The sequence below is a fragment of the Eucalyptus grandis genome, chromosome 7 (assembly GCF_016545825.1).
Source record: "Eucalyptus grandis isolate ANBG69807.140 chromosome 7, ASM1654582v1, whole genome shotgun sequence".
NCBI classification, from domain to species: domain Eukaryota; kingdom Viridiplantae; phylum Streptophyta; class Magnoliopsida; order Myrtales; family Myrtaceae; genus Eucalyptus; species Eucalyptus grandis.
In genome coordinates, this window is record NC_052618.1 from 26,690,357 (window position 1) to 26,702,758 (window position 12,402).

Below are 12,402 nucleotides of genomic sequence, written 5' to 3' on the forward strand. Positions count from 1 at the left end.
CCCTTGAAAGTTTGAGTGTCATTCAAAGTGTAATTGCTTGAGGGTATGCATTGTGCGTAAAAATCAAAATCAAAATAGAAAGTGGGCATGAAAAAGCAGTGCACTTGGTAAAAGTAAGGTCAATGTCCATGAAAAAAAAAAGTGAAGAAAAAGTGCATATAAACTAAGGGCATGAAAAAGCGATGTGCCTGATAGAAATAAAACCAATGCTTATAGATGAAAATGAAGAAATAAAGAGTCAAGATAGGTGACTATCAGTTGCAAAAGGTTGTATCCCAATGGAGCAGTACTCAGAGTCAAGATCAATGATGCATTTATAATGACGATCTCTGGTGAAAGAGAAAATCGGCAACAATGCCTAGCTGATCATCAATTTTGACCCTTATACACATCTTTGAACTTAGCAATCTTTCAAACCTAGCCTATATTATGTCCCTTAACAAAGTCTCCTCTGATTAGGGCACTTGAATTAACGTAAAGGTTAACATGTCTTAAGTATTGCTCAAAGAAGTGCGAGAAAGATTATTTCTCATTTTGCAAGGTTCTTGACTTGTAAACCCACAGATTGCGGAATTGTTCATTCAATAGCTTTGACTCAAAGAGTCCCATTTGTTAAGCCGTCGACTAAGCCCATATTATGGTCCCTGTTAAAGACCTTTCAGATTGGTAAAGTCGTACCACTTGCGAGAATACTCGGACCCTTGTTGATATGGTAAGATGGAGTGATTCTTATAAAAATAGCCATTCTAAATGAAAGTGAGTGAAAGTCCTTTCTAATTGAACGTCTCTCATTTAGTATTCTTAGGAAATCCATGTCATGAGTGAAAATTGTATTGAACGATAATTCTTTCTAGTAGAAATTTGGGTGATGCAAAGGTCATTATGCATAAACCTTGATTGAATTGATAAAAGCCTTCAATGGATTATGAAGTGTGCGTTCCAGAATAGCCTTAATTGTTTATTTGGTGAATGCATTTTTGCTCTAATTATGTTTGACAGGTAATGTTTTCTCGAAGACCCAAGAGCTCTTGACATTCATAATGCCTCATGATTTTAGAAGATGAGAAACCTTCACGAACATTCAAGGTGTGTCCTCGATGTTCCAAAACTTATTTCTACTAGGAGGTGAGAGACCTCCACAAGATATCTAAGGTATGTCTTAGATATTCCAAAACATCTTTCTACCAAGAGGTGAGAGACCTTCACGAATATCTAAGGCACGTCCTAGATATCCCAAAATTTCTTTTACCAGGAGGTGAGAAATCTTTATGAATATTCGAGTTCCAGGAGACATATCCCTAAGGATAAGAGATTCCACCAGGTAAGTATATCTATTCGTACCTTAAATGCTTGTCATTGTGCAAGTATTCTTTCTTAACTGCACTGACACTCGACTCAGTTGAGTTGTCACCCCAAAGATTTTTCTCCAAATTCCGTTTGATTAAGGCAACTAAAGAAAGGTTTGGGTCCTGATCAGATGATCTATGCTACAATGCTAGGCAACCGAAGAAAGGTTCGTGTCCTAACTAAGTTGTTTCTCATTCAAGCGACTATAGAAAGGTATGGGTTCTAGAAAATGATTTATTGTTTAGGCGACCGTAGAATGGTACGGATCCTAAACAATATATGTTTCTCATTTAGGCGACCATAGAAAGGTACTGGTCCTAGAAAGTGTTTTCCCGTTTAGGCAACCGTAGAAAGGTACTAGTCCTAGACATTACACTTAGTGCTCCAACAAGCCACCGTAGAAAGGTACAAGTCCTGGAAAAGTGATTTCCTGTTTAGGCGACCGAAGAATGGTACGGATCTTAGACAATATATGTTTTCCATTTAGGCGACCGTAGAAAAGTACGAGTCCTGGAAAGTGTTTTCTTGTTTAAGCGACCATAGAAAGGTACAAGTCCTAGACATTACACTTAGTGCTCCAATAGGCGACTTTAGAAAGGTATGAGTCATGGAAAGTGATTTCTTGTTTAGGCAACCGTAGAATGGTACGGGTCCTAGATAATATATGTTTCACATTTAGGCTACTATAGAAAGGTAAGAGTCTTAGAAAGTGATTTCTCGTTTAGGCGACCATAGAATGGTACGGGTTCTAGATAATATCTATTTCCCATTCACGTGACCGTAGAAAGGTACGGGTCTTGGAAAGTGATTTCCTATTTAGGCGACCGTAAAATATTATGGGTCCTAAACAATGTTTGTTTCTCTAACAGGCAACCGTAGAAAGGCACGGGTCTTGGAAAATTTATCTCCCATTCAGGCGACCGTAGAAAGGTACAGGTCCTAGAAAAGTGATTTCCCGTTTAGATGACCGTAGAATGGTATGAGTCCTAGACAATGTTTGTTCCTTTAACAGGCGACCATAGAAAGGTACGGATCCTTAAAAACAATCTTTTCTATCAAGGCGATTGAAGAAAGGTTAGGGTCCTAGACAACCAAATACTGCCATACTAGATAACTAAGTCTTAGAAAGGTAGCCTTCTCTTACAAATTACTATTTTAGGTGACCGTAGAAAGATACGGGTCTTGATGTGTAATACCAACTATCTTGAATTGCTCTACCCTCATTAAAGGTAGGTCATTCTAGGTATGTTCCCTTACCATTTGCATTAACATTTCCACGCATCATAAATTGCATTTCAAAATGGGATTCATTTTCCCAAAAAAAAAAAAAATCATTCGGTGCATGTGCATGACCAAATTTTAGGTCTCTATTTATCTTTGAAGACAACCTCTACGAGTTGTTGGCATCTAAATTTTGGGGACCCGGTCATATAGAAAAATTATGGATTAATTTTCAAGCTCTTAAAAAAAAAAAGAAATAAAAAGAAATAAAATAAAAATTGCATCGAGTAAATAAAAGAAAAAAACAAGGGAAAATCAATCGATTGATTATGAATGGAAGTTGGAAATTTCTGAGTAGCCACCTTTGATATGAAAAATATTCCAAATCTTAGTAAATCCAGAAGCAATTCCTGGTCGAGGAACAAGAGCTAGGAAATCAGATGAATAAAAAGCAAGAATTTTGATAAAAAGGGAAGAATCTAAGAATTTGAGGAAAAATCGAACTGATTGCAAAGTCACGCGCTCCGATATGCAAAGTCTATGAATTAAGGATATAGAGAATGGAAGCTCGAAAATTACCATGGAAAGCGGCCGTTTGGAACCACAATAAAAGGGGTCGACCCACATGGATGAAAAAGGGGTGGAGAATTCAAAAAAAAAAAAAAAGATAGGAGAAAAGTTTGAAGCAAGAAAGAATTCATGTAAAGGGGGGAGGATTAAAAAAAAAAAACCGTCAGAGAATTCGTAGAAAAAAAAAGGGAAAAAAGCAATTCTCTTCTTGTCAAAGTCAACAAAAAGGTACTGTACTTTTGCTGGAGAAAGGATAGAGAAAGGACAGAGAGAGGGAGTGAGTGGACGTGAGGGAGGGGGAAAGAAAAGAGAAAAAAAGAAGAAAAAACTTCTTCTTCAACACGTTCCTTTGCAATTGCCCGAGCTCACCCATCTGTTTGTCGCCGGCTTTCCTCTGCTCGAGCGCCGGTCGTTGCTGTACCACCGCACCGCCAACGTAACAACCCCTCGCTGCCGTTGCATCGCTCGCCCGTGCCTTCGCCTCTGCCTCCCTCTGCCCGACGCCGCCTGCCACCGTTGTTTCTACAAGCAGCAGCCGCGAGCACCAGCAGCAACCTGCAACTTGCCTCTGCTGCTGCCAATGTCCATATCTTCGTTCGACAATTCATCATTGCCCCTGCTGCCGCTCCCGGTGCTGACGCTCACCCCTGCTGTCGTGCTCGTCACTGGTGCTTGCTGCCGACTCCTCCCTCTGCTTGACGCTCGACGTCCCGGCTCACCTGCCACCACAACAACTCCACCCAGCGTCTGACAACCACACCTCTGCCTGTCCCCGACACCCAGTAGCACGCACTTGTAGCAAACCACCACCACCAATGATGACTACAGCAAACCACTGCCACTAGTGACAATTGCAGCAAACCACTGCCACTAGCGATGATTGTAGCAAACCACCGCCACGGCAACCCACGTCACCTTCGCCCAGTAGCACTTACGTAGTTGCCACACCCACTCGTCTTCGTCACTATGCAGCTCGCCCTTGCCATTACACCAGTAGCCTTCGCCCTCGAGCCTTTGATTATCACGCTTCTGTTGTCGCACCACCACCACCAGCACTTCAGCAACCGCGAATACCGGCAGCACCTCCGCCCGCGACTTGCTTGCCCATCATTACTGCTGGTCCGTCCACGAATCACCGTGCCTCCCATTGCCCATCACCCGCACCACCGTCCCCAACCCCGGCACAAATCGTTGGTCGCAAATCCTGCATGCCGGTATAATTTAGAAAAAAAGTCAAGGTAGTCTTTTTTGTAATCAAGTTTCATTATTATTGCTCATGTTGGAACATTGGATGTTGATGCTCATCTTATGAATATTTTAGGCATTATCCGTAGGGTTTTTCCTAGAATTATTGTAATTATTAATTTGTTTGTAAGACGTCGGAACTTTTTTTTTTTAATTATATTGATTTTTGGGCATTTTGATAATATTTTAACTCTTAAATCATTATAATTATTAATTTCATCCGTAAGATTTTAGATCAAATTTTTAATTATTTTGAACTTTCTTATAAGTTGTGATGTTTAGAGTTAAAATAATCGTTAATTTAATCCGTGAGAGTACGGATTATTTTTTCGATTGTTTTAATCATTTATTTGATAAATATCTTGAGTGGGTTAGTTATCACGTTTATTAGGAAATTGCTTGTTGTTTGGAAAATATTAAAAAAAAATCTTAAATCATAGTATGTTAGTTTCTTAAATTAGGATTGCATTTTTAGATTGCACGTTTAGATAATTTTTGAATAAATTATGTGACATCCTAATTTTCTAATTCTTTTTCCAATTTCATAAGTCGAGCTTTTCATCGACACGCCTATAGTTCTTTTTCTCGGAGCCGATCATTCAAGAGATAACTAGTCTATCTCGGTGAAGCCGTTAAAGGATTTTAACGCAATAGACTCGAGAATTTGACCAAAAACGCGCTCGACCATGCTAATCTACAAGGGTCAATACGGCACTGTCAAAATCGATCAAAGACCGGAGATAGGTCGATTCGACAAAAGTATTTGATTAAGTGTGAGTGATTCCACCTAATTGCAAAATTATCGTCGAATGATATTAGACAGATTTTTCTGTCCTTTTTTTTTTCGTATCCTATGTCCATATTTGTGTGGCATCCCAGAAATTCGAAGCCAAGCCATAAGGTGTGTTAAAGTCTTTAATTAGGTGATAGAATTTCCATGGCTTATGTTTTAGCCATTAGTCTTTTAAATTTGATGATTTGTGCTTGTGATTGTGGAAATTTAAATTTAATAGATTAATAATCTATGCTTGGCCATAAGAATTATAAATTAAATTTCAATGAGCAAAAATATCCCAAGACTTTGGCCAAGATGAAAAATTGAAATTTAGAAATATTTATAGAAGGAATTTCAAAAAAAAAAAAAGGGGAAAAAGAGGGTTAAAATTCGAATGGGCCTTGGACCCATTGGCCTAAAGCTTGGTGGGCCAAGCTAGTCGGCCCATTAGAGCCCAAGGAGAGAATTCGACCAGCCCAAGGGGAGTGGCCGGATGGGCCTAAGCCCAAGCCCAATCAAATTCAAATTAAAAACCCAAGGAGACAAGTGGCAAATGGCAAGAGCATGCATTGGTTAATCTTTAGGCAAAGCAATGATTGCTAATCATGGGATTAAAGGGATATAAAAGGGATGAGGAGAGAGAGATGGCCGGTTCTTTGCTTCATTCGGCCGAGAGAGTGTGTGAGAGAGAGAGAGTTCGAGAGAAAGGGAGAGACCGAGAGGGGAAGGAGGCGGAGCCGAGGGGTGCCGCCGTTCGTTCGCCGTCCGATCGCTGTGTCCCACCGCCGTTCGTCGTGGTTTGTTCATCTTAGAGGCAAGTGGAGTCCGTAACTTCTCTTGCATGTTTGTTGTGGTGGTTGCATGTTCGGTTTTAGGTGTGATTTGTGCAAAAAACCGAGGTAAGAGTTGGTTATTTACAAACCGTGTGACTGTTCTTGTTCGGTTTGTTGGAGTCAGTAGCTTGTTCGAGTTTGCATGGGTGTTTGGAGTTCGATTTTGGCTTCGAAAGTCTTCATGGAAGTTGTAGCTAAAGTCTTTTATTATAACATACTGAAATTTCGTGGAAAATTATGGAGATATGAGGGGTTAAAGTTCTATTATACGGAGACCCTAGATCTGTGAAGTTTTCACTGACCTCTTGCTATATTCTTGTTTGCATGTTGATTTATGTTGAATATTTGACTTCGATGTCTTCATGAAAGTTGTAGGTAACACCTTAAAATACAACATACTCGAATTTGAAGCAAAAAGAACAAGTATAGCTTGGTGAATCGGCTAGATCTTGGAAACAATGGTTCTGGTGAAATATTTCGAGACACCCGAGACTTCATGGACTTAAATGGTGACCATACTTTGGTTATTTGACCTAGATCTCTTCATGAAACTTGTAAAGGAAACCTTGATACATAACATACTCAAATTTCAGAGGAAACGAAAGAGAATAGATGGGTGATATCTAAAAATTTCGGAGAAGTGTGTTCTGGACGACGCGGTAGTGGTTCCAGAAGTTTCGTGGGGTTGTATAAATTAATCTAAAAATAATTTGGCTTGGAGTTCTGCATGAAAAGTGCACGAAAATATGTTGGCTATCCCCCTGAAAAATTTCGTAATTTTTGAAGGCCATATGCGTATTTTAATCGAATTTATTTGGAAACTGTGCAATTTTGGTCATTATCCGAATATCATGTGCTATTTTGTGGAAATTGTGAATTTGTGAGAAATTTCAATTTGGCCATGAATTTTGTATGAAATTGTGATCTTATTGATTCGTTTAATGATTGTTTGAATATTATGATTTTGGGAAAATCATAGATATTAAATCTAATATTTATTTATGAAAATAAATAAATATAATAATATAATAATATAATAATAATAAAATAATAAAATAATAATAAAATAATAAGGGATTATTTTATTGGCCATGAATTTCATTGAATTTGTTATGCATTGATATATGACATTGGTGTATGTATGATCATGAATTGTGAAGCATGCGTGAATCATATGCCATGTAATAATAAGATTTAAAAGGATGGTGAATGTGGAAAACGATATGTGAGTAAGAGGATGTGGTGGAGGATGATGTCTGGTGGCCTGGTGGCGTAATTCCAGAGGTTCCCTGGGAGATTCAGGATGCCCGGAATGTGGGGGGCCGGAAGCCCTGTCGGAGGTTTCTGCCCGAAGGGAATGCCTCGCGATGCTAGGATGTGGGTGCGGGATGCCTGGCTAGAAGGGTAAAGGCCGGAAGCCCCGTCGGAGATTTCGCCCGAAGGGAATGCCTTGTGATGCTAGTTGAGATGCGAGATGCCCGGAATGTGGGGGGCCGAAAGCCCGGTGGCCATGGGATGGCTGGAATGCTGGGAACCCTGTCGGAGGTCTTTGCCCGAAGGGATGATGAAATTGATGATATGAGAAGTGGGTGATGTGGTGATCAAACTTAAAGATAAAAGATGAAAAATGAACCCATGATACATGATATGCATGATGATATGCATGATGATCACCTAATGATATATGATATGCATGATGATATGCATTATGATGATGATGATGATGATGATATGTGATGTGATATGATGATCACCTATGATATGATATATGATATGCATGATGATATGCATTATGATGATGATGATGATGATGATGATATGTGATGTGATATGATGATCACCCATGATATGATATATGATATGCATGATGATGATGATGATGATGATGATGATATGTGATGTGATATGATGATGCATGATAGTGTGTGCTTGGCTTCAAGGTAAGTAACGCCTGCAATGTATGTGAAATTGCATGATGCATTGAGTTGTTATTGGATTTCCCTATCTGCTGAGTGGTTGTACTCACCCCTTTTGGGGATAACATTTCAGATTAGCAAGTATGCCGCTACCTGCCGTCACACGTGGTACATTTTATGGTCTACCGTCCGATGTAGAGGTCGAGTGTGCGGAGATAGATTGTCCCTTTGTTCCCGGACTGACTTTTATTCGAGTGCGCTGTCTAGTGATGTACGATATAGGCCTGGCTGGGGCCCCTGTCATTCAGGAGTTCATTTCTGTGCACATTCGTCGGGATGGAGCGATGCGAGGGATGTTGCCGCCGCCACCGCCTGATGCACCAGGTTGGGTGTGAGATCTGCGCGCGATGAGTAAGAGCTGGATATCTTTTTGATGTAGATAATCGACACTTTCGATGGGGGGTTTTTGTGCTCGTATGATGTTAGGGGTCGAGGTTTCTTTTTGAGATTTTAGGTAGGACATGGCAGAGTCCTAGCCTTTCTTGTTTTGTATCAACCCGAATGGAATCCCATCTTGCCATATATATATGTAAGCAAAGTGTCGAAGTTGTTTATAAAAATCCTGATGTTTAGCTGGTGTGTATTTGTATCATGGATTGGTAGGGGGATAGATGGTGATGTTTAATTTGCTTCCGCTATGAGTTGCGTTGGGACCAATCGTTTAAAAAAAAATCTTTGTGATTAACGACGCTTGTTTTAAGTACAAGATAGGAAAAGGAAATAAAGTGTAACAACGGCGCTGGTGACGACCGCGAAGGGTTCGATGTGTCACAATTTGAAACCTCAAGATTTTCACGACAATCAGTCGCCAATGAGTCGAAGATGTACAATGTGGCTCGAAAATAATCGACCATACCTGTAGGAAATTTACTCTCCTTCCTTGGTTCTAAGTCTAGGTCCATTCATGGTATCAGAGCCATGGTTCCGTTTTTAAGGTTATCCATTCCATGCGCTTGGTAGGTTAATCCAGTGCTGAGAAGATCTCTTTGCATCATGTCTACAGAACTAGAAATCCTCGAAGCACCCGTTTCTCTTGCTCCTTCTCCTTCATCCTCAGCTCCTCCAGAATTTCGTGTTTCCAATGCTTCTAAGATAGATTATCTCTATGAAGTCTCTCTTAGCGATGAAACCAAGACTTCTGAAACCCAACTTCCTCTTATGAATCCTTACTTTGCTTTTGCCAAACCTAACTCATCATTCTCACCCATATGCTCCATCCGCCAGCTTATTCACCAAACCCCAAAGCAAGTAAAGGAGTACGTTCGGTCCTCCAAATTCGACCAGCACCCCATTCCGCCCCTTTGAAAAAGAGTACTTTGTTACTCTCCAGATTCCTCCAGAGTTTCCCAGATAATGGGCTCAACAGGGATACACCCATGTTCATTATGGCGCTGTTCGTCTTGCTCTCACTTTTCATGGTCGTAGAGGTTTGCCAGTTGTGGCAAGAATAGCATTGTTAGATACTAGGTTTTTACAATACCAGCATGCTTGCATTGGTACTGTTCAAACTACTTTCAATGCTGGAACAGTCTTTGTGACTTTGTATCCAAACTTCAACATCGCTCTTTCAGACCCCTAGCTACTTTCTTTCTTAAAAGTCCAAGTCCAGCTCACTGGAGCTCCCCAAACTGCTGACTCTGTAGCTACAACCCTACATTACCAGATGGTTTATCGACTGCAAAACCATGCCCTTGATCTAAATGTTAACAATGGTAATGAAGATGCCTTGTTCATCTCCATGCAGAATGATCAGGCGTCCTACATCCATGTTCCTAGAAAAATCCCGAAAGATATGTTGGCCAAGCTCCTTCCAGAGACTTGGATCACCAACTACGAAAAGCTACACCAGCATAACAAGCCTTTCCAGTCTACGAACTCAGAGTTCGTACGGAAAAAAGATGGAATTGTTTCCATCAAATTTGGCAAGGAAAAAGAAGAAAGTCCTTCTATCTTCCAGACCCTCTTCATGATTGAACCATGCGTTCCTGAATCAATTTCCGAGCCAGATCCAAAAAAGCCTGTTCGACACTTTAATGGTGATGGACATCCTATCCATTACTATAAAGACAACTATGGTCATTGTTTCTGGGATCCTTTTTGCCAATGTTCCTACTGTACAAACTCCCCTGACGAGGTAGACCCTCTTACAAGACCTCCACCTCGACGAAAAAGGCCAAAGGATAAGGTGTACCAAAGGTACTTGAACGGAGATCCCTCCGTTGATACTCTTGGTGAGAGTGATAAATACCAGTTCATGGTTTCTTATGCACCACCTCCTCTACCTGAGTTCAGTACTACATCCCAAGCCCCACCAGATCCACCGAAATCACCTCCACCATCTCCTTCTCAGAAAAAACAAGCTCTCTCTCCTTTCTATAAGCCAATCCTAAAATGGGCTAAAAAGCATTCTTATCCTCTCGAAACTCCAGCAGAAACATCATCCACTTCTTCCATTGCCATGTTCCAAGAAGCTGATTTTCCCCTCTTGTCAGAGAAAATTCCAAACTATCGTTTCCTGCTCCCGAGGAATTCATTGATCCACAAAACAGATATTGTCATGTTCCAAAGATACCAACCCCCACTGATGTGGATGAACATGGGAGACAAAGAAAGACTCTTGCTGCTGAAGTAGTTCTAAATTGGCAATCAGAGACTCTGTTAGCACAAAACAAATCCTTCAAGGCAATTGATTCTAAGATTAGAAATGTGCAACAAGATCTCCGAAGGTATGATGAAAGTACCAAAAAGATACTTTCTGAGTTCTAGAAAAGGCTTCACGCCTTGGAATCAGGACAACATCTTGGGTATCATTATCTTGAAAGTCCAAAACCAGAGATAGAAAAGCTCAAGAGGCAGATTCAACTTCTTGAAGAAGGAAGGTTTAGAACTTTCGATCCACCGGCACCTCCGTCAAAAGCGGGTATTTGCCTCCACAACCGGAGAGGTCCAGTTTTGCTGCCATTCCAAAAGATTCCCTTAGAAAAGAACCAGATATGGCAGAAATACGGAACCGCCTCAAAAACTTGTAGGAGGACAAAGGAAAAGAAAAAATGCCGCCTATAGAATCAAGTTCAATTGTCATAAGAGAAAGGCCAGATTAGATGATGTTATCCAATCCACTAAAATATTTTCTAAAGGATTTGGGAACTCAAGAACCCGACCCTATCAGCCAACAACTTGATCTTGCCATTCCAAAAAAATAGATTCTATTCTTACCTGAGCAAACTTTTCCTAATACTGAATATGACTCAGTATCTCTTTCTTACTCTTCATCCTTCTCATTCCCACAGTTGATTCTCTTCCTATTGCACCTGTAACTTCATTAGTATTCATCGCTGATCCTCCAGATGATGAGATGGAATCAAACTATTCTGATTCAGAAAATGGTCAGACAAGCAACCCCACACAACATGTATCAATTGCATCAAAACAGTTCTTCACCATCGATGATATTCCTTAACATAAATGGCTAGAAAGACTTGAAGACTTTCATACTTGGTTGAATACTCAGTCCATCACCAACCATGTTATGAATGATGTCATATACAACTTTGTTACGAGGTTTATAGGAAGCCTCAAACTCTGGTGGCAATCAATTTCAGAACAAGACCAGATTCATTTTCTGATGTCACCTAATTTCGGCCATGCCATCACTCTCTTATATCATGTCTTTGTGGGAAAACCTACTGATCTCATAGAGTTAAAAAGAAAAGAATTTTTCGAAAGAAAATGCTGCTCCCTCCAGAAGAAGCATCTTGATAAGCATTATCTAGTGATGCTTCAGCTTTTTTATTAGATTGGAGCAGATCCAAACCTGAAGCACGTTTTTCCTTACTTCCATTCCTAAAGAACTATCCCAGATGGTTAAAACAAAGGAGAATACAAGATATTTCCTTGGGAGAAATACAGCAAGAAGTTCATTTATACCTTGAAGAATTATGCTTAAAGCGCTAGATGGTCCGTACCTACATCACAGATGACAAGCGCCTTGAATCGGCTTGTTCTCGCTAGAAGTTAAAAATTAAATGTTCCAAGCAAGACTGTGATAGTACTTGTGGCAAGTTTTCCCGGAAAAAGAAGCACTATAAGAAGTTCTGGATAAAGAAATCCAAACATGGCTCCAAGCATTTCCGGAAAAAGAAGAAATGGCAATACCTACACAAAAGGAAGGATCGCACAGGCCATAAGAAATCAAACCGTTGCTACATTTGCAACCAGAAAGGACATTTTGCCAAAAATTGTCCTCAAGCAAGAAAAGGTCAGAATCGTCTAATTCATCACATTAAGAATGAAACAGGTATTTCTCTTGAAAATGATGATATTGAATCCTTATTCTCGCGATGAAGAACCATCTACGAACAAACTTTTGTGTCATCCCTTTTTACCAAACTCCCAAAGTGAGATTGAGTCGACTCAAAATCTGAAGACATTTTTC